We start from the raw sequence: 26,530 nt of genomic DNA, 5'->3' as shown, positions 1-26,530 counted from the left end.
ACAGGGATTTCCCTTCTTTTTATCACCACCACAAAAAGCTAGTGAGATAAGCTGGGATGTGGGAGACTGACTCAAAATCATGCCCAAAGTTTCTTTACTGTAACAGCACACTGGCTCTCCTGTCTTTTAACTAAATAAACTACATAGCTGAGAAGGTAAATATTTGAGAATTTCACCAGAATGAAGTACAAACCCAGATTTCCTGAAAGCTGAAATGATCTAAATAGTTTCTGCCCACCCAATTAGATTGAGAAGAGTGGGCTTCCTTTGGATTCCTTGTCTTCAGAAATGTCTTCTACAAAGTTCTCGAAGATGGAAACTTTTTATTACTGTCCCACTTCTCTGGAAGAACACCCATATAGAGATTCAGTTTGCTCAAATATTAATGGAGTTTAGAAGGACAATAAAAACTTGGTTACTTCAATCGGCATTTGAAAGGGAAATAATTTGAAAGTTATTTCCTTGGTAGAGTACAGAAGAATGTGATTATAAAGGTTATGGTTCCCTATCATTGTAATATATTATGTATTATCATTTATTCTTTGCCTATTTTGCATATTAGAAACATAGAAACATAGAAGTCTGACGGCAGAAAAAGACCTCATGGTCCATCTAGTCTGCCCTTATACTATTTTCGGTATTTTATCTTAGGATGGATATATGTTTATCCCAGGGATGTTTAAATTCGGTTACTGTGGATTTATCTACCACATCTGCTGGAAGTTTGTTCCAAGGATCTACTACTCTTTCAGTAAAATAATATTTTCTCATGTTGCTTTTGATCTTTCCCCCAACTAACTTCAGATTGTGTCCCCTTGTTCTTGTGTTCACTTTCCTATTAAAAACACTTCCCTCCTGGAAGATAAAAGATATTTATCTTGTTAATGTATGGTAGGATGGTAACTTGCTGATTGGTGAAAGCAGTGCTTCTCAATTATTTTCTGTTGCCCCCCCCCCCCCACCTCCTAGGAAGAAGTAAACACTCAACACCCGCCCAACTCTCCGCCAGGACGATTGTTTGCAATATTCAGCACATTTTAACTGAAAAATCTCAAGGGGCTTATTAGCATGATTGGGGTGTAATGTGTTTAAGTGACACCTTAATATACAGTACTGTATTTGGCTTCATGCTGTCCGCTACCAACATTTTTAGACGCAGTAAACATACCGGTCTTTCCTCGTCTCCCATTGTAGTTACAGTGAAGCGAAGTGCTACATACCCTTCATTATATTTCCTCATCTTAGCTTTTGGGAGACTTACGTTTGTCTCATTATTTCCGTCTCTCTCCTCCTTTCTTTGCATCCCTGTTAAATATTTTTCCATGGTGTCGCTTAAGGGTTTGTTATTTGCACTTCATATCTCTTACTCTGTGCTGTGTGCTATTGATTGGTGCATAAAACCCCTACTCCCTGTGGCAAAAAAAGCACATTCCTTGGGGTCACACGCCTCCCCTGGCATCACTCTGCGTCCCTCCAGGGGCCCCCGCTCCACTATTTGAGAAACATTGGGTTAGAATAACAAAGATGTCTTAGTTAAACAAACATATAAGTGAATTAATGAATATGTTTTGTAGTTTCTTACATGCGTTATACATTTACATATTCAAGTCAGAAGTCAAACTATTTATTTATTTATTTATTTGATTTGATTTGATTTGATTTGATTTGATTTGATTTGATTTGATTTGTATGCCGCCCCTCTCCGTAGACTCGGAGTGGCAAACAACAGTAAAAAGACAATATGAACAAATCTAATATTAAAAGTAATGTAAAAAACCCGAGTTTAAGAAACCAATCATACATACAGACATGCCATGCATAAATTTTATAAGCCTAGGGGGAAGGGAATATCTCAATTCCCCCATGCCTGACGACAGAGGTGGGTTTTAAGGAGCTTATGAAAGACAAGGAGGGTGGGGGCAACTCTGATATCTGGGGGGAGTTGGTTCCAGAGGGTCGGGGCCGCCACAGAGAAGGCTCTTCCCCTGGGTCCTGCCAAACAACATTGTTTAGTTGACGGGACCCGGAGAAGGCCAACTCTGTGGGACCTAACTGGTCGCTGGGATTCATGCGGCAGAAGATGGTCCCGGAGATATTCTTGTCTGATGCCATGAAGGGCTTTATAGGTCATAACCAACACTTTGAATTGTGACCGCAAACCGATCGGCAACCAATGCAGATTGCGGAGTGTTGGTGTGACATGGGCATAACTAAAAGTATTTTTCACGGAACACCCTGATCCTTGGAGCAAACTGGTAATATAAAAGTTGGCCCACATTACCAAAGGCATAATATTAATTCAATTGTTTTTCGGTCTTTTGGGAAAGCAGTTTATTTTTAAGAGGAACTAATCTCATAGTTAACAGATATTAGTTGTTCATGATGGATATTAATGATTCTTGAAACCATGTGCAGAGGATGTCATTTTCTAAAGCTATTTTTAAAATATTGTAGATTTTTGGAGGTTGGTATTGTTACGTCTGGTCACTTCCTAGTATAGTGCATTTGCTTCACTCTTATTGATAGCAGAAAATATTTGTTATTATGCTTATGACATTTTGTTATATCCATATCCATATATTTTTGTTTCAGAAATCCCTTGTGGTTTCTAACCGGTGTGGTCAGCTGCTCCACTCCGGTAGCGGCCTGTTGATTGCAATTTTGGTGCGGCGGCTCCAGTGCTCTCTTTGCCGGTCGGTGTGTGCCGCCATCTTTTTTTCTTATTTTTGGTAATATTTCAAATCTCTGTGTATGCACAGAAGGAAAATCGTCCCTCTGCGCATGTGTGTAAATGCTTTAGAAGGGATGTGCATGCATGAGCATAGCAAGCGCATGTGCATGTGAAACATTGCAATGCTCATGCAGTGCACTGGTAGGAATGTAAGAGGAACCCACCCTGGTCCTATCCATTTATTCAGCAAAGCATCTCTCTTTGGGTGTACCTGTATTTGCCATGTAGTGGGGAATTGTGGTTTGGTATATCTATAGGAATTATGGAAGCCTGTTATAGACTCCTTTATGGATGTTGAGTGTATTGGTGGTTATTGAAATGGATGTCCAAGTGCCACCTCTATATTGGTTGAGGCAGGCAGGATTCCCTTGGGTACTATTTGTTGGGGGTGAAGGGAAAGGCAGCGTTTTGCCTTCTTTTTCTGCTCAAGATCCCCTTGGACAATTGGTGGACAACTGTGTGACACAGAATGATGGACTTGATGGGCTTTGGCTGATTCAGCATGTTCTTATATTCTTATTTATTTCTTTTATTTATTCGATATTTATGCCGCCCTTCTCCTTAGACTCAGGGTGGCTTACAACATGTTAGCAATAGCACTTTTGAACAGAACCAGCCTATTGCCCCCACAATCCGGGTCCTCATTTTACCCACCTCGGAAGGATGGAAGGCTGAGTCAACCTTGAGCCGGTGATGAGATTTGAACTGCTGACCTGCAGATCTACAGTCAGTTTCAGTGGCCTGCAGTACAGCACTCTACCTGCTGCGCCACCCCGGCTCTTATTCTTATGCTTTTATTTTCATAATTTCTCCCTGAAGTTATATTTTACCACTTCTGGAAATTTAGCATTATATTGCAAGTTCATCATACTATCCCCCCCCCCACTTGACTTACTTTTACTGAAATTATGAGGACTGTAAGTGGATCTTATTATAACAAATTTGATATACTTTTATTCTGCAAACAGTATGTACAGTATGCTACTGAAACTGTCTTTTGGCCATCATTTTTCCTTGCTGATTCATGGAAAATTGGGCATATGATCTTCAAGATAATCTCACCATATTTTTAAATGCAGTTTTGCCTTTCTAGTTAGGGACTCGTGTGTATTTTTATTTAGGGAGCATCTTCAGTATGTTTTCATTGTGCGATATCCCAGTGAAAAAATAATTAGGTTAAAAGGATTGTCTTGAATGCTATTTTTGGTGGCAAATGGGATATAAATTCAGTCAATAAATCAGGTAAACAGCCCTGAGTGATCACTTCCTGAGACTCTGAACAGTAGCTATTTGTCAGAGTAGACATCATTGGCCTGTATAGATCAATAGAGTTAGCTGGCATAAAGCAACTTCCTATATTTCAACTCTCCATCAAGTAATCCTATCTTGGGTTTGTCTCTTCCTCTCCCCACTACATCATTTGGTTTCCAAACAGATGCTTACTTTGTATTATTTATTCTGCACGAGTTTCTCTAGGTTTGACTTCTAAGGCAAGTTAAATAGTAAGTTGATTGTAACTAAAAACAAAAACAAAAAGCCCAGAAAACACTTAATGGTTAATGGGTTTTAAAAGTCTCACGATGAATCTTGTTTCCACTTAATTTAATAGCTCTTCTAATTCAGATAGCAATTTTTTTTTTGCTGTTCCCTTACATGCAGAGAGGGTGACAGAAAGAGAAGCGGCTGATGCTTTATACTCGGTACTTTAAAAATGGGCACGCATCCCCTTGAAGGGCTGATCAGAGATTGGGTTCAACCAACTCAGAGATCTCTACCTTGCATTTTTAGAAAATAAATTCAGAATACATCAGGGTAACAAATTTCATTCAAGGCGTATAGGCTTTGGTATGCCACAGCTCACTTCATCAGATGCATGGCGTGACTGAACAGATGTAGGATTTTAATTGGGAGGAGGGGAGGGGGAGGCAGGATGATGATGCAATTGCAGGCTACATTTGAGACCGGGCACAAGTTACCCTATGAATTAAAAATTGCAAAGTCTTAAAACACCCATTGTGTGTATTGAGACCTTTTCAGAGTACAGCTTGCCCAGTGTCCCTTACTTATCCTACCTCCCTTTCTTTTAAAGTGCCGATCTCGGTTAAATTTGCTGATTGTTAGGCATTTTTAGGAAGATGGAATAAGGGAAGAGGCAGGAGATTCTTTTAGGCAGGGCCTTCAGCTCTCAACCCAACATCCAGCTAGCCTCTTTCTCTTTCTCTCTTGCTGCTGAGTGCCAGGGTCATGTGATGTGCTCGGTGGGCGATGCGAAACTCTTGTTTATCCAAAGGCCATGTGGAGATAGGGGTGGGGGCCAGCCGGGGGTTGGGGAGGGGGACAGAAGGGACTGGCCTCCTGCAAGATTTTGGTGGCTGAATAGCTCGCATTGAGCTGAATTGGATAACTGGGCAGGGGACTCATTTTCTGTGCCTGTGGGTTTAATAAAAAAGAAGCAGCTGCTAGTAGTAACTGCTTGCTCTGATGCATGTAGATGAGACTGTGGACTGCAATAAAATAAAAGGGGGGTGGGTGGAATCTCAAAAGACTCCCCCCCCCTTCTACACTAGCTCCAGAAATCTCTGCTTCTCTCCCTCCCTCCCTCTGATTCTCACACACGAAGTTGCGCTGAATCAGGTAAAAAGATCTTCCGTTCTCTTTTCGGCTAATATCTTTGTTGGGTTTATTTGATTGACGGAGAGAGGAACAGTGGAATGAATTGAGCGAGTGAATGAATGAATGAATGAAGCGGCGCCGAGGAGGGAGAGAGAGAGAGAGGAAAAAAGAAACCCCGATTCCAATTATATTGGCCAAGGCTTTCCAGCCGACTCTTGCTTTGCCAGGTTAATAAAGGGAGATCTGGCTCTCATTAAAGAAAAAGGCAGGCGGGGTGGGGTGGGGGGAACTGTGCAAGGCTAGAAATAAGCCTCAGTCAGTAAGTTCTTGTTTGCATCTGTCGATGCACCAGCCAGCCATGTTTTTCGTGTGATTATTTTACTATGTTGGCTCTTGCTGAGATGCTCACAGCCCTTTTCAGAGGCAATGCTACTACTACAGCTTCATGCAAAGGTGAAGAAGCAGAATAATTGGGGGCTGGATGGCTGATATTATTGGCTCTTCCCCCACCCCGTCCAAATGGAATAGTGAAGAGGTAGGAATATTTAAATTATATACTTGTAGGCAGCAGTGAAAATCCCTCCCCTCCCCCAGCTTTCTTCGTTCTGTTTATTTTTTTTCTGGTTAGTTAAATCATTTGCTTCCATTATGCTCTGTTTGTCTGTTGTTGTTGTTGTTTTAAAAAACATTGGAATAAGGCTGTATAGTAGCTAAGGTAAAATGGAGAGGCTGGGAGGAAGGGGGAAAAAAAAGGCTGGCCTTTTGTATTAAGAGCCATTGTGCTTTTTTCTGTCTCTTCACAAACCCCCCCCCCCCTTGCAATCCAGTAGTCCAGCAGGCTTCTTAGTTAACTGTCTCTTGCCTGCATAAATAGGTTTGCAAAATAATAATAATAATAATCCTGGATCCTAAACGTGTTTTTAGATCTCCCTGCTGGAGAAGGCTGTACGTTTTTCAAAACCTGTGTTTTCCTCCACCCATTTGTGGACAAGCTATTCTCCCACTATCACTTTTGACTCCTTAAGTGGTTGATATGCTTTTCAAATTGCTCTCAACTGCAGGCTGTCATGTTTTATAGACTGAATTTAATAAAACCTGGTGGAAATAATGTGTGGATGGTAGAAGGGGCAGGCTTTCTCCTTTATTTCGGAAATGCTGAGGATGACGTCCTGACACAATCACACACGCTTTACACACACATCCACATATGCTTAAGATATGTGTGATGTACTCAGATTCACATTGACTGAAAGAAACCCATATTTAATTGGGGAACTGTTTCCAAAACTATTAACAATCTGTTCACATCACTTTTTTTTTTCTTGGAAGGATTCTGCTTATCATTGAATTATTGTGCTTCCTCAGTGTTTGGCTGTTATCCTGGAATGCTAAATAATCTGTTTGTAACCTATAATAAATACAAAAAAAAAAGCAACTGAGTGAGATTTTTAAAAAAGTCTAAATGCCACTAAATGCTAGATGAATTGCAGTCGATGTGTATAAATGTAAGGGAACCTCCTTTTGTATCACAAATGCAAGATCTGACATACTTGTAAAGGAATGAAGCTTTAAGCATCCTTTGGAAAACCTTAATGTTGATTGCCTGGGTCTCAGAATTGGAAGTCAGGTCTTTTGTTTTTCCCTTTGCATAGGAAGAGAGTTAAATGTGTTGTCATCAAACAGATGGGAGCCCTACATTAAAATTAGAAAATGCCTGTACTTACTGTTGAGCTTTGGGTGACAAATGGCCATGATTCTGCTGAATAGTGTAGCCAAAAAAAAAAAAGCATCTTGCGAATCTGCCCAGCTGCGTCTCTTGCATGCATGTACTTGATTAAACATTAATAAGAGCCCGTCCTCTCTCGTGCTTACTATCAGTAAAAGATAGAGTGGTAGTTGTAATATATTGCTACTCAGCAGCTAATGTCTCGGGGTTATTATGTCATGATACAGATGCTTCGGACTTTTATTTTGTTTCTGATTTCTGTCTGTGCTGAGAACAGATGTGAAAGTTCTCTTGTAAACCAGCTGCCTTTGTGCTTCTCACACTTAGAAGTTTGAACTCTTTCCTGACTTGGTATCATTTTAAATTGTGATATATAGGCAGAGAGAGAAAGAGTGTGTGAGAGAGGACGGGGGAGAGAGATTGGAGAAATCACTTCCAAGTTATTTATCCTGCTTTTTGTATTACTTGGGCATAAGAGTAGCCTAGTTGGTTGTTCCTTAAACCAAAATATCAGAAGTGTTTTGTGAAATCTATAATGCTACTGTAGACAGTCAGGTCTCCAGATTTTCATATTAAGTCTTTGGGGCTTTTTAACATATCATAATCCAACGTGCTGTTCTTTTTACCACCTTCTGTTGAAAATTGTGTTTGGGATTCATATTTTTTTAAAAGTTAATATTTGTGAAAGCCACAATTCTTTTATTTTGCTGCAATGTCTTATTAACAGCTTTTTTTGTATAGTGAGGGATACTGTTTGGTTAGTCTCAGAAGACTTGTGATGAATTGTTAAGTGGATTATGTGTACTGTTGTCATGTGCTTGAAAGAAATTATTCCAGAGAGCTATTCAGTCTCACTTAGGTATAACTATGTTATTAGTGGCAAAATAATTCCTCTGGGGCTCGTCATGTAAATGCAGTACATTTTGTTTCTTTCTTTATATGAAACCCTAGTGGAAAAGATTCTTTATATGGAAGCATAGTGGACGATTTCTATATTTAATTAGAATCTACTCCAACAGTATCCAAATCGGATCTTTTCCCCTTCCCCCATTTCTATTGAACATGTTCTGTATTTAAAAGTGCATTTTCTCTTTTGTCTGATTTTGAAATTGGACATGTTCCCATCTGAAAGACAAATGATTGAGGCAGAAGGTTGAAGGATTATTTATTTATTTATTTATTTATTTATTTATTTATTTATTTATTTATTTATTTATTTATTTATTTATTTATTTATTTATTTATTTATTCTCGGGGCGGCTCACAACACGTGGAAACAAATCATAAATAATCTGACAATTTAAAATATTTAAAGATTTAAGAAAGACCCCATATACTAACAGACATACACACAAGCATACCATATATAAATTAAACATGCCCAGGGGGAGATGTTTCAGTTCCCCCATGCCTGACGGTGAGCAAAGAAGTGAGCAAAGAGTTGGCTCCTTTTTATAAGCATGTCTTTTTTCTTCTTACATTGAATCCCATCCTGTTTTGCTCCATACATGATTGGATTGGGTCCACATTTAAACACACATATACTAGAGCCAAAACCATTTAAATGTAAGATGGGGTAAAATATAGAACATAGAATAATAGGATTGGAAGGGACCTAGGATATCTGCTAATGATATAAGGTCCCCTTGCTCAAGCAGGACCTCCAGTGATGCAGTCTTGATTCAGGTGCCCCAATATAATAATACATTACTACAGAATATGTTGGTTTACAATAATAATAATAATAATAATAATAATAATAATAATAATAATAATAATAATAATAATAATAATACATTTATTGTCATTGTCAAAACAATGAATTGTCATTGGCAACGAAATTTGTGTGACACCCAAAGACCAGTCCCACCATACATAAAATCAGAATAGGTAAATTTAAAAATAGAATAAAAAATAGAATAAGAAATACAATAAAATGTCCCACCACTACAAATTCCCCACCCTGAACCACTCAACCATCTACATGACAAACCGAGTAATATTGTACAACAGTTCATTGATGGTGACCTTTTAGTTCGTTGTTAGGTGCGAGTACAGCTCTGGGATAAAAACTATTCAGGAAACGTGTGGTCCGAGTTCCAGTTGTTCTGTATCTTCTGCCAGAAGGCAACAGTTCAAAAAGATTGTAAGCAGGATGAGAAGAGTCTTTGAGAATGTTATGCACCTTCATTCTCAAAGACTCTTCTCATCCTGCTTACAATCTTTTTGAACTGTCCTTTTGGTTAAAATTTTGCGACCCTAGATAACTGTTCCTGGCAGTGAATTTAAGAGGGATCTTGGTGTCTTAGTAGACAACCAGCTAACCATGAGCCAGCCAAACATGAACCAGCCAACGGCAGCCAAAAAGACCAATGCAATCCTAAATTGCATTAATAGAGGGATATACAATCTAGGACTAGGGAGGTACTAATATCTCCCTAGTCCTAAATTCTATAATGCCTTTAGTTAGACCATACCTAGAGTGCTACATCCAGTTTTGGTCACCGCACCACACAAAAGACACTAGAGAAGGTACAGGGGAGAGCAACCTGGATGATTAGGGGGCTGGAAACTAAAACATACAAAGAATGATTACAAGAATTGGGCATGGCCAGTCTTTCGAAGAAAAGGACCATGGGAGACATGATAACAGTGTTCCAATACTTGAGGGGTAGCCACAGAGAGGAGGGGGTCAGGCTGCACCAGAAGGCCAGAAAAGGAATAATGGATGGAAGCTGACCAAGGACAGATTCAGCATGGAAATAGGGAGAAAAGTTCTGACAGTGAGAGCGATCAACCAATGGAACAGCTTGCCTGCGAAGATTGTGAGAGCTCCAATACAGTGGTGCCTCTACTTAAGAACTTAATTCGTTCCTTGACCAGGTTCTTAAGTAGAAACGTTTGTAAGTAGAAGCAATTTTTCCCATAGGAATCAATGTAAAAGGAAATAATGCTGCAAACCCATTAGGAAAGAAATAAAAGCTTGGAATTTGGGTGTGAGGAGGAGGAGGAAGAAGAGGAGGAGGACAGCTGCTGCCGAAGGAATAAGATGAGGTGAGGGAAATCAAAAAAATCCAAAACTTTAAGGCTTAAAAAAAGAGGGATTCTGAGGCGGCGAGGAGGAGCACGTGCCTCCAATACCCCCAGTACGAGGCTGCCTCCCATGCACTGCCTCCCATACACTGGCTGCTGTTGCCTGCTGCCTCTTCCTTCCCATGCTGAAAGGCTCCCCTCTCCTCTCACTCGCTCGCTTTGTAGCCGGTGCCTTTCCTTCGCTGTGGTGACTCCTCGGTTGCCCAGAGCGAAGGGAGCGTTTCTTTTCTCTGGGCGCTGGCAGAGGTTTATTCCCTGTCCAAGCGCCCAGAGAAAGGAAAATGCTTCGTTCGCTCTGGGCTGCCAAAGCCTCCTTAAGTGCCACCGAAAGGCCACTTTGGCAGCCCGAGATGGCCAGGATTAAAGGGGGAATGGCAGGAAACTGGCCAGGCCTTCGTGCCGCTCTCAAATTTCCTGGGAAATTTTCCCGGGCTCGGGTTCTTAAGTAGAAAATGGTTCTTAAGAAGAGGCAAAAAAATCTTGAACATCCGGTTCTTATCTAGAAAAGTTCTTAAGTAGAGGCGTTCTTAAGTAGAGGTACCACTGTACTTTAGACTTTCAAGAGGAAATTGGACTGTCATTTGTTTGAAATGGTACAGGGACTCCTACTTGAAGGTTGGGGTGGGGGGGGGTTGGACTAGATGTCCTGCAGACTCCCTTCCAACTCTAGTTATCTAATCTAATCATAGGTGTTGACCACTTCCTGGATCAATTTCCCTCTTAGGACAAAGTGTGATGAATAACTCTTGCCTTATTTATAATATGTTGTGCTGTCTTATCATTATAAGCAACCCTGAAATAGATTTCCTCTAATAATAGTAATACCTTCCCGAAATGAGATTTGTACAGAGAAGAATTTTTGAAGCATTATTTGATTTATTTTATTGATTCATTTTCCTTACTTTTTACCCTTCTTTATTCCTTCACTGATTTAGTTTTCTTCAAGACACCATGGGTCCAGTGCGATATTCTCACATTAAATAGACTGAGTCCAAATTAACTGAGGGAGCATTCAAAGCTGTTTTCTTTGCTTAGGATTGTGCTGCATTAATTCTTTCTTGAAAAGCTCTCTGCCAGTAGAGTTGGAATTCTATCCAGTGATGGTCTGCCACAGCACACTGATTACGTCCCAAAATATAAAGCACTTTTTGATACATTGTGCTATATTGCTTTTCTTTTACAAATCAAATTTCTTGAGGGTTATAAAACTAAATAATGTTCTCTTATGGATTCCCATAAACCTAGGTGTTTTCCCTTTTTCATTTCTTTTTTTCCTACACGTACACAGAAGAGAAAAATATATATTACATATTTTCTAAGCTTTACAGGGTGATGGAAGACAGATAAAGGAAATCAAACATCACTGTAGAATTGCGAATTCTTCTCCTGAACTTTAATAAAAATTGGTGGCTATGCTACCGTTTGCACTGAAATTCTTTTTTATTGCTCTCTTTATATTCAGAGCAAACATTGTGAGTATACATATTGGATCTAGTGTCTGCATCTTTTTTTTAAACTTAGTTTGGTCTCTTTTATTGTACTGTTTGCTGATTTGCATATAGAATAGCATTTTGAAGTGAAAACCAATAATTGTACATTGTTGGTAGAGGATATGATGGATAGAAGCACTGGCTTACTTCATGCTCCAACCAACAATAGGTTGTCAGATTGGAAATTTCTCCAATCTCCATCTACTGTCCCTTTCAGGCACCTATCCAACTCCATTTCATGTCTTGATTTACAGTTTGCTGTTCCAATGTTAGAGATCATGATTTGATCTTTGTTTGTCATCTTGAATGCTAAGGTATGTACACATTTATGTGTAGAAATGCTCAAATCCAGTTTGAGTGGTATGCCAATCTGGAATTCATCAAAGTCCAGTGTCTTCTTAAGCTTGTAAGAAGCATATAATTAGTGATGGGCGAACCCAATGGTGGTCGGCAAGTTCGGACGAACTTTACGCAAAATTCGGCCGAACCCAAACCGAACCCAAACCTGAACCCGAATGGGGAATCCTTCCCACGAAGAGATTCTGGGGGCGCAGCTTTGACGTCATCAACAGGTTGCTAAGGACGCCAAGGTGATCACTTCCTGGATTCCATGGAATCCAGGAAGTGATCACCTTGACGTCCTTAGCAACCTGCCGGTGACGTCAAAGCTCCAAACGGCGAACACGACCCCGAACTTTGCCCGAAGTTTGAAAAAATTTCGGGTTCGTGTTCAGCATACCGAACACCGCAAAATTCGGTACGGACCCGAATTGTGCGGGTTCGGTTCGCCCATCACTACATATGATATATTTCAACTCTGACAAACAATATGTTCTTGAATTAGAAAAGTGACATTAGATTGAGCTGTTAACATTTTAAAAAATACTTTGAAAGGACTCCTGATGAAGATGTTGGTGCTAAAGTTTCAACATGGAACCCATTCCATTGTATATATAGTATATAAACCAAATCTGAAACCAGTACTAGCAGAGATAATTACTCCTACTTATTTTTAATATTATCTATCCATCTCAAACACTTCTTAATGTTTTGAGACCTTCTTCCCCAATGAGCAAAAAATCATTGTGCTTGCCATCCTTCTACTGTAATGGATACTAGCTTCGATTAGGCAAAAGTATTTTTCATGCTTGTTCCCCAGGGAAGTAGTAACTGCAAATAATAGTGGTGATCTTAGCAATGTAACAATTCCAAATAATATTGCACTGCACAAATAACATATTCAACCAAAAGCTGCGATTCACACCTTTCTGTTCAGAGTATTATCATTCCTCATACCAAAGATACATAAATATCAATAATTCCAAGACAGCTTTTGAATTTTGGAAGTAAAATAACTGTATATTTATTTTATTTTTTATTATTCATTTGTCCAGTACACAAATACATAGGAAGAAAAATAGACATGTGGTAATATATATAAGGGTAAAAGTGAACTTAGAGGAGAGGATATATGAAAGGAAGAGAATATATATGATAGGTGAAAGAAAGGAAAGACAATTGGACAGGGGACGAAAGGCACACCAGTGCACTTATGTACGCCCCTTACTGGCCTCTTAGGAACCTGGAGAGGTCAATCGTGGAGAGTCTAAGGGAGAAATGTTGGGGGTTAGGGGTTGACACTATTGAGTCGGGCAATGAGTTCCACGCTTCGATAACTCGATTGTTGAAATCATATTTTTTACAGTCAAGTTTGGAGCGTTTCGTATTAAGTTTGAATCTGTTGCGTGCTCTTGTGTTGTTGCGGTTGAAGCTGAAGTAGTCATTGACCGGTAGGACATTGCAGCATATGATCTTGTGGGCAATACTCAAATCGTGTTTTAGGCGCCGTAGTTCTAGGCTTTCTAGACCCAGGATTGTTAGTCTATTTTTGTAGGATATTCTGTTTCGAGTGGAGGAGTGAAGGGCTCTTCTTGTGAAATATCTTTGGACATTTTCAAGGGTGTTGATTTCTGAGATGTGGTATGGATTCCAGACAGATGAGCAGTAAAAACACACTGATTAAAACACACACCTGCTTAGAATTTTATATTCTCTTGTAAGTACCACTATCTTCTCACAATTTTAGATATGGCTGCAAGGCGTCCTCGACTTACAACCATTTGTTTAGCAGCTGATTAAAGTTACAACAGCATTGAAAGAAGTGACCTACACTGGGCCTTACACTTACAACCCATGGTCACATGATCAGAATGTTGGCACTAGGTAACTGGCATGTATTTACACCAACTACAGAGTTCCAGGGTCATGTGATCTCCAGTTGCAACCTTCCCAGTCAGCTTTCAACAAGCATATCCAAGGGAGGAGCCTGGATTTGCCCAATGACTGCATGGTTCACTTAACAACTGTAGTGATTTGCTTAAGAACCATGGGGTAAAAAGGGTGATAAACATGGGTGTGATTTACCTACAACCACCTTGCTTAGCAGTGGCAATTCTGATTTTCATATTGTGGTCATAAGTCAAGAATTATCTGTACTGTGCTGGATAATGAAACCCAGAATGGTAAAAGCGGGGGAAATATCATAATTTCAAGTGACTTTTAGCATTTCCATTCTGCTGTCTCTATATTGCTCCTTTGTTAGCAGTTTTCTCAGTTAATAAGACCAACCATCTTGGGGTGTTGCCATTAGGTACCTGACATACTTTCCTAACTTCTTCTTTACTGTAAATGTATATATGTATATACGTGCAGGCAAAGTAAGGAAGAAATAGCTGGTTGATTACAGTTGCACTTGCATAGATGGACACCAAGACATGGCAATATTTTGAGAAGAAAGGCAAGCTGCATGACAGCTTCGAAATGCAAGACCACTGACATCCATAGTTGCAAGCCAGCTTGTTATAAACATAGCTATTTTCCTTCCATGTTTGCCAGCTATGACAAATGACTTGTCAGGATGCAGAAAGTTATACTAGGATGCAGTAGTACTAGGAAATGTATTTTGTGATTTAAGCAATACCCCTTGGGGTTTGCACTGTCAACCTGTCTCTTATTTATAGTTTTCTCGTGGAGCATAAGTTTGCATACACTGCCATAAAATGCAGGGATTATGTTAGAAGGCTTTTCAGAGAAGATTAGAAAAACTTATTGAGGGCATTCCTCTCACGCACTGGAAGATTAATTAAATCTTGATACACAGAAACATTCATTACAAAATGCTAAGAATAAGTAAGAGGGCCATCATCTCCTTTTTCTGTTTGAATAACTTCTAAAACAGCCTTCTCTGCCTATTGCTTTCCAAGTGTGGTGTGATTCAATTCCCATGACTCCAAATTATTTGGGTATATTGAAAGCGTTCAAAAGGATTGGTGCTGTAAATAGGACTAGGCTGTGCGCAGTCTGGTTCAGTCGCATTTATGTTCATTTTTTTGTTCATGGCTTTTAATTATGGTATTTTTTATTATGTTGCACATATAGAAGGGCAACAGAACAAGATGTTCATATAATCTTACTTTTTAGCTTCAAGGGGTTGTCATTGGTACCTGGAAAAAATATAATGTATATACAGTAGTGTCCTTTATTTTCGATCATGGGTGGAGCCAGCATTCAGATGGTTTGTCCTCGTCCCCTCTTAATGAGGACCGAATCAGATCCACCCTCCTAGGACCCAGCTCCGATTCAGTCCTCAGACTCTGAATACTGTAATGTTTTGGGGAAATTTTTTGATTGCCTAGAAAATGAATATGTATAGAAGACAAGAAACATCGATCGAATTGGAAGAAAATAGAAAATTGAAGGGGATAGATCCAGGTGACAAAATTAGGTTATGTTGGCTGTGCTCAGGAAGGGGAGCCTTTTTGTTGTTGACTGTGTCCAGTTGGTAGCTATGTCGAGTCTGCTTCTTTGCATTCATCAAACCTGCTGCCTAGGAGGGCAGATCCAGCAAAAAGTAAAAGACTTGGTCCTCATAATGAGTGGACGAGAACAACACATTCTGAATGCATGCTCCACCTGATTAGGTAAGGCCAATGCCCCTTCTATTTTTTTCTATACAATAGCAACCCTGTTGGTCTGAGAGAGACTGGCCAGAGCACCCTTTGTTCTTGAGAGTAGACTAGAGTAGAGTAGACCGGTTGTATATGGCTTTTTAGATGTTGATGGGGTGTTGTTGGTCTATTCAGTGCAGTGCACACAGCACAGAACAGGAGACATGAAGTACAGACAACAAACCCTTAAGAGACATCATGGAAAAATATTTAACAGGAAGGAAAAGAAAGGAGGAGAGAGATGGAGATAACGAGACAAATGTAAGTCTCCCAAAAGCTAAGATGAGGAAATATGATGAAGCGTATGTAGTGCTTGTCTTCACTGTGACTACAGTGGAAGACAAGGAAAGACCGGTATATTTATTGTGTCTAATGTTGGCAGTGGACAACATGAAGCCAAAGTTGGAATTTTTTCAGTGAAAACATGCCAAATACTGCAAACGTCCCGGCGGAGATTTGGGGGCAGGTGCTAAATGTTTACTACTTCCTGGGGAGGGGGGCATAACATAAAATAATTGAGAAGCACTGATTTAGCATATGGCATATCATACATGGACTAATGCACTCTCTCTCACTCTCTCTCTCTCTCTCTCTCTCTCTCCATCCATCCATCCATCCATCCATCCATCCATCCATCCATACACACACACACACAGACACACACATACACACACACAACATCTAGATTAATAGAAGCCAATAAAATATAAATGTCAAGTGATTTAGTTCAAGTACCAATGTTTAGGCCATCTAACAATTGAAGCGCAGCATTTATATTTTAAAAAAATTAGACGCTGAACCGATATATGCCCTCAGCTTACAGCTGCTTATGATGTGATCTACAGTTTGATGGGGACCCTGCTGTCACACTGAGAGGAGAATATTATGCCCCATTTATACTTAGACTCTTGGCAGATGCCATGTGAGGTGTGAATCCGATAGACCAGAATCTGGGTTTCATTGTTGCTAGTCCAACACCAACACTGCATCATCCTGCCTATGAGTTTTTCAAAATATGAATATGAAAATAATGTTGCATCTAGTTGTAGAACTGAAGCAGCACATATATAATTATGAAGGATAAACAACACTGAGTTTTACCAATTCTCATATAATTAGAGTCAATAGAGCCGGTAAGATTCAGGAATGTCAAATAAGCTATTCACCAAGTAATTTTATTATAGTTGATTTATTTATACTTTGAGTCTTTCATAAAACATAGATTAATATTGCATGAAATCATTGTGAATGATAAAGAGGGAGAGGAATTCAGCAGGGACTCAATACTTTTGCTTGGGCATGAGATAAGTAGATTGCAAACTACTTTTGAGTGATTCACAGAAAATAAAATGATAATTAAATACTGTGTTAGCAGATTTCATGAAGCAATTAAGGTGGAGGTTTGTGGTTAAGTAAAGAGAGAGTGCTTAAGAAGCTATCCTTAGGCTCAGGAAGAGTCAAAGTTAAATTCACCCTGAGCTTTGAATATGTACTCAAGTCAAACCTATATGTCTCAGAGGATTGTTAGTGTGATGTTCAAGTGAAGAGAGAAACCCAATTTAAGTTTCTAGAGAAGTTGTATGATCATGATGAATTTAAAAGACAGCAAAATTTAACTGAAATAAAACTATTAGTATTATAAAAGACTACTAATATAAGCATCACAATGACATTATTCAATCTATTCAACAATTAATATAAAATTAATTACATAAAGGCAGAAAATTAAGAGCTCAACCTGAATGAAAAAAATAGTACTAACAGAGGAAAATACACAACAATGTGACTAAATTAGCAACAGCTTCTATCCAAGTATATTATATAACCTTTGCTATTGACATAATCCAAAAATCTAACCAGATGTCTGGGTCTCAGGGAAGCCCAGTGTTGAAGACCAATCTGTACACTCCAAATAGTCAACCTGATAACAACAAGCCACTTCAGTCAGACCAACCTGGAACACAAAACAATCTGAGCCAAAAAATTAAAAGAGCACCAAGAAACAATGCTTGATCAAAACTATGTTATCGCTTTGATCAGTCACTAGGAGCTAATAATGATTAGTAATAGCAACAACAGTAACTATTAATATCTGGCACTATGGAATTATTCCCTTCATTATTTCTCATTATCCCTGAGGTTGACAGGAAAAAAATGAGTTACTCAGTTAGTGTTCAGATTCAAATATTTTATTCCTTTAATTTCAGCATCGGGGTTGGGTTATTTTTATTTATTCTTATTTTTGGCCAACGTGCACAAGTACATTTCTCCCATGATTAAAGCTTCATAGATCTTACTTCTGACACTTTTGATTCCTCTAAAGCAATATAAGAAATGAGAGAATGACCATTTCGTTTGAGGTAAATTCTGTAAAATCGGATTGGATGTACAGTATGTTTCCTTGGAGAATAGCAAACAGGGTTTGGCTACGATTAGTGACTAACCAGCATTGCTGGAAGAAATGACATAGTGCTATTTTACAGGCTTGAGAACTGTAGGCTTAGTAAAGAGGTAAAGGCTTCCCTACCAGTCATGCTCGGTGCTCGTCTTCATGTTGTTCAAAGACAATTTCTGTGGTTGTGTGGCCTGCAAGACTATACCAGTAGTTGGTTTCACTCCCCTTTGCTACCAGTTCTGAACTGTGAACATGTACACATGTGCATGCACTTTGCTTAGGCACAGGGCTTCTGTGCATGTGTAAAACCTGTGCATGCACAGATTGTCCATGATGACGTCCAGGTGGTTGGGTAGAGCCTCCTGCCACCACCGCCGCTATCAGTTTAAACGTGCCAGGACAAACCGGTAGCAACCCACCACTGGACTATACTCCAAAAGTGCATGGAATGCAGTTTCCTTCCCACCAAAGTGGTACCTATTAATCTACTCACATCTGCATGCTTTTGAACTGCTAAGTGGGCTTAGCACATCTTTGTCATACTAATTTTAATATTTTCCATTGGAAAGAAGACAATATACATTTGTGCTTTCGGCTTCTAGCATTTTTCAGAGATATCAGAATTTCCTATTTTATTTTTCTCAGACAAAATAATAATCTTGCCCTAAAACAGCCAGAGAGATTACCCTGTAATTCTGTGACTCACACTTGGGAAGATCCTGGCTTCCAAGAATATGAATAGGATTCAAGACTGACTGCTGCCAAAATAATGAGTGCCTATAAATAACTCCACAGAACTCTGTCAAACAAACATTGTGATGAGCTGAACTCACAATGGAGCCACAGTGCCAACCTTACTGGCAACTGGTGGTTTCCATTAACAGCACATATTTTTTTGGCAATGGGAGATCTGAGCAGAGCAGTAAATGGGATTTATGAGAGAATTTTGAAAGAGAAGAGCTGTACTCATTACACATAAAATGTACTGATAATTGCTTTTTTATTTTGAAATGTGCTATCCTAGGATGCCTGGAATAATTTCGCTCAAACATGATTCATGTAAAGAGCAGCTTTATTCCTTTGGCAGATCAATGGGTCATATACTGTATGTGGTCTTAAATAGAAATGGTCTTAAATAGAAATTTTAAGCATTATTTACAGGGCCTACATTTATGAGATTGGAGTTAATGGGAAATTTCATTGTGTTTTAGATAAATTATTTTCTAATTGTGGCAAAATATTTTTTTTGGTGGGGGTTTGGTTATTACAACAGTAATAGTGATATATAAGATACCACAGATCAGTTTACTAAATCTGAATTTCTTGAAAGAATAAGCACAATAATCCAGGAGATAGCAATTGCTACATGTTATTAGAACTTTCCTCTATCAGAAATGGAATATTAAAAGATCCATATTGGACAGCAATTTAGTTTTTCAACATAATTTTGTTAGGAATTCTGTTTATACATAGCCCTATAGATCAAGTAAAGTGTCCAGTCACCAAGGGTCTTATCGCTTAACTGTTTTAACTGTCACAGGAACAAAAAGAACATAGAGTATAATCATAGATTATACCCAGCAAATTTACAAGCACTGCCATCTACTGGCTGAATATTTCTGTAGTTGTCACAAAACAAAGTGCATTCCGACATGTATTCCAACAAATTTAGCAACCAAGATTAGAAGGTGGCAACTATATGGTATTTGTATGTATGTGCTTATTAACTCCTGGCAACTGCCTAGGATTGGTCCTACAATTTTCTTTGCAAGATTGCCATTCCTTTCTTTCTAGGACTGAGAGAAAGGGGATTGGCCCAAAATCACCCAACTGGCTTTGTGCCTAAGACAGGACTACTAAAACTCACAATTGTTTAGTTTGTAGCTATGCTATACGTATTTACCTGGACATAAACTCAGTGATTCTGGTTCTGAGTGAAGATGTATGAGATAATTTACCGATTTTTGCTTTCTCAAATACAGTTTTTTCACAATAATTATATATGAAGAAGGACCAAATCAAATTTGATTTTACCAAGTAGATTGTGCTGCATAAAAAAAGATTTAGTGAAACTTAACTCAATTGTACCAGTCTGGAAATGCTACCACAATTAGGAAAGGTGTGGCCAGAGAATAAGCAAATATTGCTTTTTTTTTTGAAGAGTTCAAACATTATTAATAATGTTTTTTTGCAAGCAGTCTTTTTATGTTAATTAGACTTAAGCATTTTTTTTCACATTTTAAACAAAATCATCCCTTACAACCATTAAAAGATAATTTATTAGAAGATGAGCCAATATCCAAGCCAACCTACTTGGAGTAAATTCAGTATTTTTTTAAGACAATATAATCTAGAGTTATATAAAATACCTAAATAACCTCCTCATATTCCAATTGCAACACTAAAATGACAAATGTCCTTATGTTGTTCATCTCATATAGCAGAACTTTGCATTACAAAAGCAAAACATGATCCATATTGGTCAAATTTTCACATAAAGACATTAAGACAGAAAGCTTTTAGACAAATGATTTTGCCCACCAAAGTTGCCTGTTGTCATGAGAATTTATGATGATATTCTGAAGAAACCAAAACATTACTTATTATTTAATTCTGATATAATTCAGTTTCTCAAATTGGCTTGGCCTTGATCCCAAGCATATTGTTAAAGCAGATCACTGCAATCTTTTCCTGATTTAAAACCACTTGTAATTGAGTTATGTAGAAATTGTTAGATTGAATTTTATTTTATTTTAAATGAAATGGCCACAAATGTATATAATTTGATACAAATTGCATTCTCGTATAGAGGTGAACAAGAGGTTCTGTGTTTTGTTAGAAATGTAATGAGGTACAATCAAATGATTATGGTTAACCAAAACTTGGAGAACTTGGCCTCTCTTCTCTTATATACAGTGTTTAAAAAGTTGCTTTACAGCAAAACTACATGGGAAAGATTACAGAATGAGGTGGTTTCCAGATTTTCCCCTTTAAACATATGAATTAAATGGTTGAACCATGCAGAATAATATCAAGTTTGATTGCATTATTGTTTTTAAAAAAGAATAGACAGAAAAAAGTTGTGAAAAAAGGCCAGTTGCTGAATATTTCTTAGTAGGAACCCATATCCCACATATTCTGAATTTTGAGTATCAGTAACTGCTGGTTGGCAGGTATGTCGAGTCTGTCTGGGCCAATTTCTGTACCTTGAATATACTGGTGGAGGGAGGGAGGAACTTGCCACATTGAAATCAGATTTTAAGATTATGTATATCAATTCAGAGCGATCAACCAATGGAACAACCTACCAGCAGACGTTGTGAACTCCAACACTCTGGACATTTTAAAGAGAAGATTGAACTGCCACTTGACTGGTGTACTATAGGGTTCCTGCTTGGGCAGGGGGTTGAACTCGATGGCCTTCATGGTCCCTTTCAACTCTAACAATAAATAAATAAATAAATAAATAAACAAACAAACAAACAAACAAACAAACAAACAAACAAATTCTCTCTTAAAATGTCCACAAAATTGCATTTCTAATCTCTTGATGTCCTCCAGTAAATTTGCAGGTAGTCAAAAATTCAAAATAAATCTTGTTTTTAATCCTGGTGATTTAATAAGGGCTCAGTCATTCACCCCTACCCCCAATTCCTTCTCATTCTTGCTTATTTTGGTATGCTGGTATGGGCTTTCATGGCTGGCATCAATGAAGTAGAGATGATCTACTTAATTTGGGGGCATTTTGCCGGCAGATGTGATTGGCATCTTCAGAGGTAGAGTGGTGGTGTAGCAGTGGCAATTGAATAGGGACTGATTGGGCTCATGTATTTGAACCTGCCTAGCTGAACTCTGAATGGACCATGTCATGGGAATCCAAGATATCTGGATTCCAATTACCAGTAGTTACATGTTCAACTCTGAATATTTAAGCCAGTTAGGCAACACAACGAGGCCAATTTCACAATATTTTGAATGGGATAAGAGTCTTGATATTGTACTGAGCTGACAATTTCTTCTAGGAAACTGGAAATTCTTACTGTTTCCTGGAAGGCTAATATAGTCTACACTGTGCCAAAAATGATGTATAAGAACAAGAATGTTAATGTCTGTGGTTTTTTGCATCTTTTACATCAGGGTGTAACCTTTCAAGAGGATTTGAACCTGTGAAGGACATACTCCAGAAAACAGGTGGAACAGAGCTTCTTCTGAGGAGAAGTAAAATTTTTAAGGAGTGAATTGGATACCCCAAGCATTTACAAGGCTGAAGACCCTGATTTAGCTCTTTCAACTTTCTTCAAACTTAGCTAAACATGCAAAGAAAACCTAAATCTTTGACCATGGGCCACAAAAGAGATTTTCCTGAGACATTTTAAAATCCAGAACTTAACAGGTCCATGATATACCTAAAATTACCTTAACAGCTGAGAATTGGATTGACTTTTTAAAAAACTGTATCTCATGTAAACAATGTTTCTGAAATGGTAGTCACCTTACAAGTGAGATGGCAGCAAATAAATTTAATAAATAAAATAAAAACAAATAGTTCTGAGATTCTTGTGACTGTTAGAAAATATGTCATTAAAATCAGAGCAATAGATCACTGTCCTATAAAAAAAGAATTTGAAAACCCACAGTTGAGAAATAGTGAAACTACTCTTAACTAAAATGCCGCAAATGAATATGCAACTAATTAAATCCCACAGAATAATCATCCATCCATCACAGGCAAGTGTTCCACTGGTTGATCGCTCTCACCATCAGAAAGTTCCTCCTTATTTCCTGTTTGAATCTCTCTTTGATCAGCTTCCTTCCATCCTAGTCTGGCCTTCTGGTGCTTTGGAAATCCTGACCCCTCTATGTAGCTCCTCAGGTATTGGAACACTGCTATCATGTCTCCCCTGATCCTTCTCTTTGATAGACTGGCCATGACCAGTTCCTGCAACCTCTCTTCATATTTTTTAGTTCCCAGTCCCCTTATCATTCAGGTGTGGTCTAACTAAGATTTTATAAAGTGGTATTACTACCTCCATAATCATAGATTGTATATCTCTTTTAATTCAACTCAGGATTGTGTTGGCCTTTTTGGCAGCTGCTGCACATTGCGAGCTCATATTTAGTTGGTTGTCCACCATGACTCCAAGATCCCGCTCGCAGTTGCTGCTATTGTGTGTGATTTCACCCAGTTTATATATATGTCTTTGGTTTTTCTTACCTAGGTGTAGGATTTTACTTTTCTCTGCATTGAATTTCATTTTATTAGTTTGGGCCCAGTGTACAAGTCTGTCAAGATCCATCTGGACCCTGAGCCTGTCATCTGTGGCTACTCCCACTAGTTTAGTGTCATCTGCAAATTCGGTTAGTTCTCCTTCTATTCCCTCATCTAGGTCATTAATGAAAATATTAAAGAATACTAGGCCTAGGATGGAACCTTGTGGTACCCCACTGCTTACTTCTATTCTTGTGGACCTGGACCTGTTGAGGACTACTTGTTGGGTACAGTTGTTAATCCATCTGATTGTGTAGCTGTCTATCCCACTTTTTTTTTAGCTTGTAGAAAAGTAGGTTGTGGTCCACTTTATCAAATGCTTTGCTGAAGTCCAAGTATACTATGTCCACTGCTTTTCTCTGGTCTATTAATTTGGTCACAGTGTTGAAGAATGACATGAGATTGGTTTGGCATGATTTGTTCTTAACAAACCCATGTTGGCTGTTGGTTATTACTTTGTTTATTTCTAAGTAGTGGCAGATCTGTTTCATAATTATTTTTTCCAGTATTTATCCAGGTATTGATGTTAAGCTGATTGGTATGTAGTTACCTGGGTCTGGGTTTTTTGCCTTTTTGTAGATGGAGACTATATCAGCTCGTTTCCAGTCTTCAGGTAGTTCTCCTGTGTTCCAGGATTTTTGGAGATGGGGTGCAATGATTCTGAAATGATGTCTGCTAGTTCCTTTAGGACTCTGGAATGTATATACATATACAGTATATACACGTGTGTGTGTGTCACATGTTTTTGCTGAATTTGAAAATTAAGGGAGATTAGGATAGATCTATTTCGGCCTTGTTCAGGCCTCATCAGCTAGCCATACCCTCACTGGGACTTGAACTTGCAGCCTTTGCCTTGTAAGGTGGAGAATTAACCTCTAGGCTACAGTAGCCAATCCCTTCAGCTCTGTACCAGGGAAGGGTTTCATGTTTTTGTGTTAAATCACCCTGGTATATTTAAGGAACATCCCAGCTCCTTTGTTTGCCTCTCGGCTCAACCCAGGGCCATTTCCAAGGCGGTTAATTTTTTCACAGCCGACAAACTATATTCTGTATATGTCACATGTTTTTGCTGAATTTGAAATTTAAGGGAGACTAGGATAGATCTATTTTGGCCTTGTTCTGGCCTCATCAGCTAGCCATACCCTCACTGGGTCCATATATATATATCTTTAGTAAAAGAAACTATTCATAATATATCACTTACTTCATAAAATAAAGTTCTACTACTATCCTATACTTGATTTACAAATAAACAGACAGACATACAGACAGACAAATAGACAAATAGATAGACAGACAGACAGACAGACAGACAGACAGACAGATAGATGATAGATAAATAAATAAGCAAGGCTTTCAAACTCATGGCCCACAGGTTGGATGCATCATGTGCTGGCCACCCCCACCCCCCAGTTTAGCGAAGAAGAGAAAAGTTTGATACGTCACATGATGACAACGTGACGTTATGAGTTTGACACCCATAAGAAGAGCTTTAGCTAAATTTCCTCTGGTGATCTCAGGCAATCTGGATTATATTACATTTTTTTTTAAAAAAAAATGTACATTGCATACATTTTTAGAATCCTTTGCTTCTAAGCATTTTGTTCCACTTTTCCCTGACAGCTGTGTTGTGAAGCGGAGGTGTAAGTCAAGCTGTCTGGGCACAGCAATGCACACCTCTGAAGTAGGCCCCACAGATGGGAAAGCTCAAATGCCACGTGAAAAACTCAAGGCTGCACTAGTTGAGGAAAGTGGGGGGAATTTGCACATGGTGTCACTTCTTTCTCATTCGCATCACCACTGTGCTGTGGCCTGTTGACGCAAACCACTCTCGGGAGTTGGGAGAAAATAGTAACAACAGTATATGTGTGTCTGTGTGTATTCAGTTTTGCCACTGCGGCATATTCTCCAATTTTAGTCTCACGATCTGATATTGTCAGCAAGGTTTCTCTTTTTCCAAAATTATGCCAAGTTTGTTCTTGCAGCTGTCAACATGTATCTTAGTAAATTGTGATAATTTTCATTCATGTTTCTGTAACATAGTATACCGATTTTCCTTTGAATTATATTTTGGAGCGAATGCAATGGACTTTTTCCCTTCCATTGATTTACTGTGCTTGGTTGTTTGAAGTTTTGCATTTAATTTATCATGCAACTTTTGATTTGTTGAATCTTTGTAGTAGCAGTGTGGACTCAGTACTAATTTGTAACTATGTCCTAATCATTCATATTAATTTTGTGTAAGAGTTTCAGTTTTTGTCTTCTCTCTCTCTCTGTCTCTGTCTCTGTCTCTCTCTCTCTCTCTCTCTCTCTCTGTGTGTGTGTGTGTGTGTGTGTTCTTGCCAGACCTCCAGACATTTTTCTGACATTAAAATTGATGTCCTTTGGAATATAAAGTTTCTCTTGGAATTCTACGCCTTTCAAGATCTTGTTTTATTTATTTCCATAATATTATTTTGTCTGTGTATTCTTTTCAAATAGAATTCTGGATATTTCACTGAATCTTTTGCTCTCTCTCAGCCAATTTGTATTTCCACAAAGTCAGCTCTTTCAGAGGATAAATGTCTCATTATTATCTGAGTTTTCTTTTCATTAATATTACATATAGAAAGGCAGCCAAAATCTTTGATTACTTGCTTCAAATGTCATATGTAACTTTGTGGTTTTATTATTGCTAGCACTTTCATTGTCCGCATAGCATTTCATCTTGCATTCCTCTCCTCAAATTTCAATAGAAATATAGAAACATAGAAGTCTGATGGCAGAAAAAGAACTCATGGTCCATCTAGTCTGCCCTTATACTATTTTCGGTATTTTATCTTAGGATGGAAACATGTTTATCCCAGGCATGTTTAAATTCAGTTACTGTGGATTTATCTACCACGTTTGCTGGAAGTTTGTTCCAAGGATCTACTACTCTTTCAGTAAATAATTAGTAGTAGATAATTCAAATAATCTGAATTATTTGTTTATCTGTTCTCATCTGTTTTGCTAGGGCTTTCAAGACTGTTTACACTATTCTTTACTTCCAAATAGTAAAAGCGAGAGTCTATAGTAATGGTTCTCAACCTGGGGGTCGGGACCCCTTTGGGGGTCAAATGACTGTTTCACAGGGGTCGCCCAAGATCATGGGAAAAGACAAATTCCCCATGGTGATAGGAACTAAAGCTTCTATTCTGGCACCTCTGACCAATCAGGTGTTTACA

At 38.5% G+C, this 26,530-nt stretch overlaps 1 protein-coding gene across 14 annotated transcripts in view; it reads left to right on the top strand.

Annotated features, from left to right (window-relative positions):
- MAGI1 (membrane associated guanylate kinase, WW and PDZ domain containing 1) overlaps window positions 1–26,530 on the top strand; it is a 655,279-nt gene that overhangs the window by 393,680 nt on the left and 235,069 nt on the right. Inside the window, exon 1 of one of the 14 annotated variants that reach the window (XM_070738176.1) lies at window positions 5,347–5,365. The exons of the other annotated variants lie outside the window; for them this stretch is intronic. The gene's annotated coding sequence lies outside the window, so the exon portion shown is untranslated. Of the gene's footprint in view, window positions 1–5,346; window positions 5,366–26,530 lie in introns of those variants that run through there. 14 annotated transcript variants of the gene reach the window in all.

Source organism: Erythrolamprus reginae, chromosome 2 (assembly GCF_031021105.1).
Source record: "Erythrolamprus reginae isolate rEryReg1 chromosome 2, rEryReg1.hap1, whole genome shotgun sequence".
In the NCBI taxonomy this organism is placed as follows: Eukaryota; Metazoa; Chordata; class Lepidosauria; order Squamata; family Dipsadidae; genus Erythrolamprus; species Erythrolamprus reginae.
Note: the sequence above shows the minus strand (reverse complement) of the source record. Positions and strands in the feature narration are given on the sequence as shown.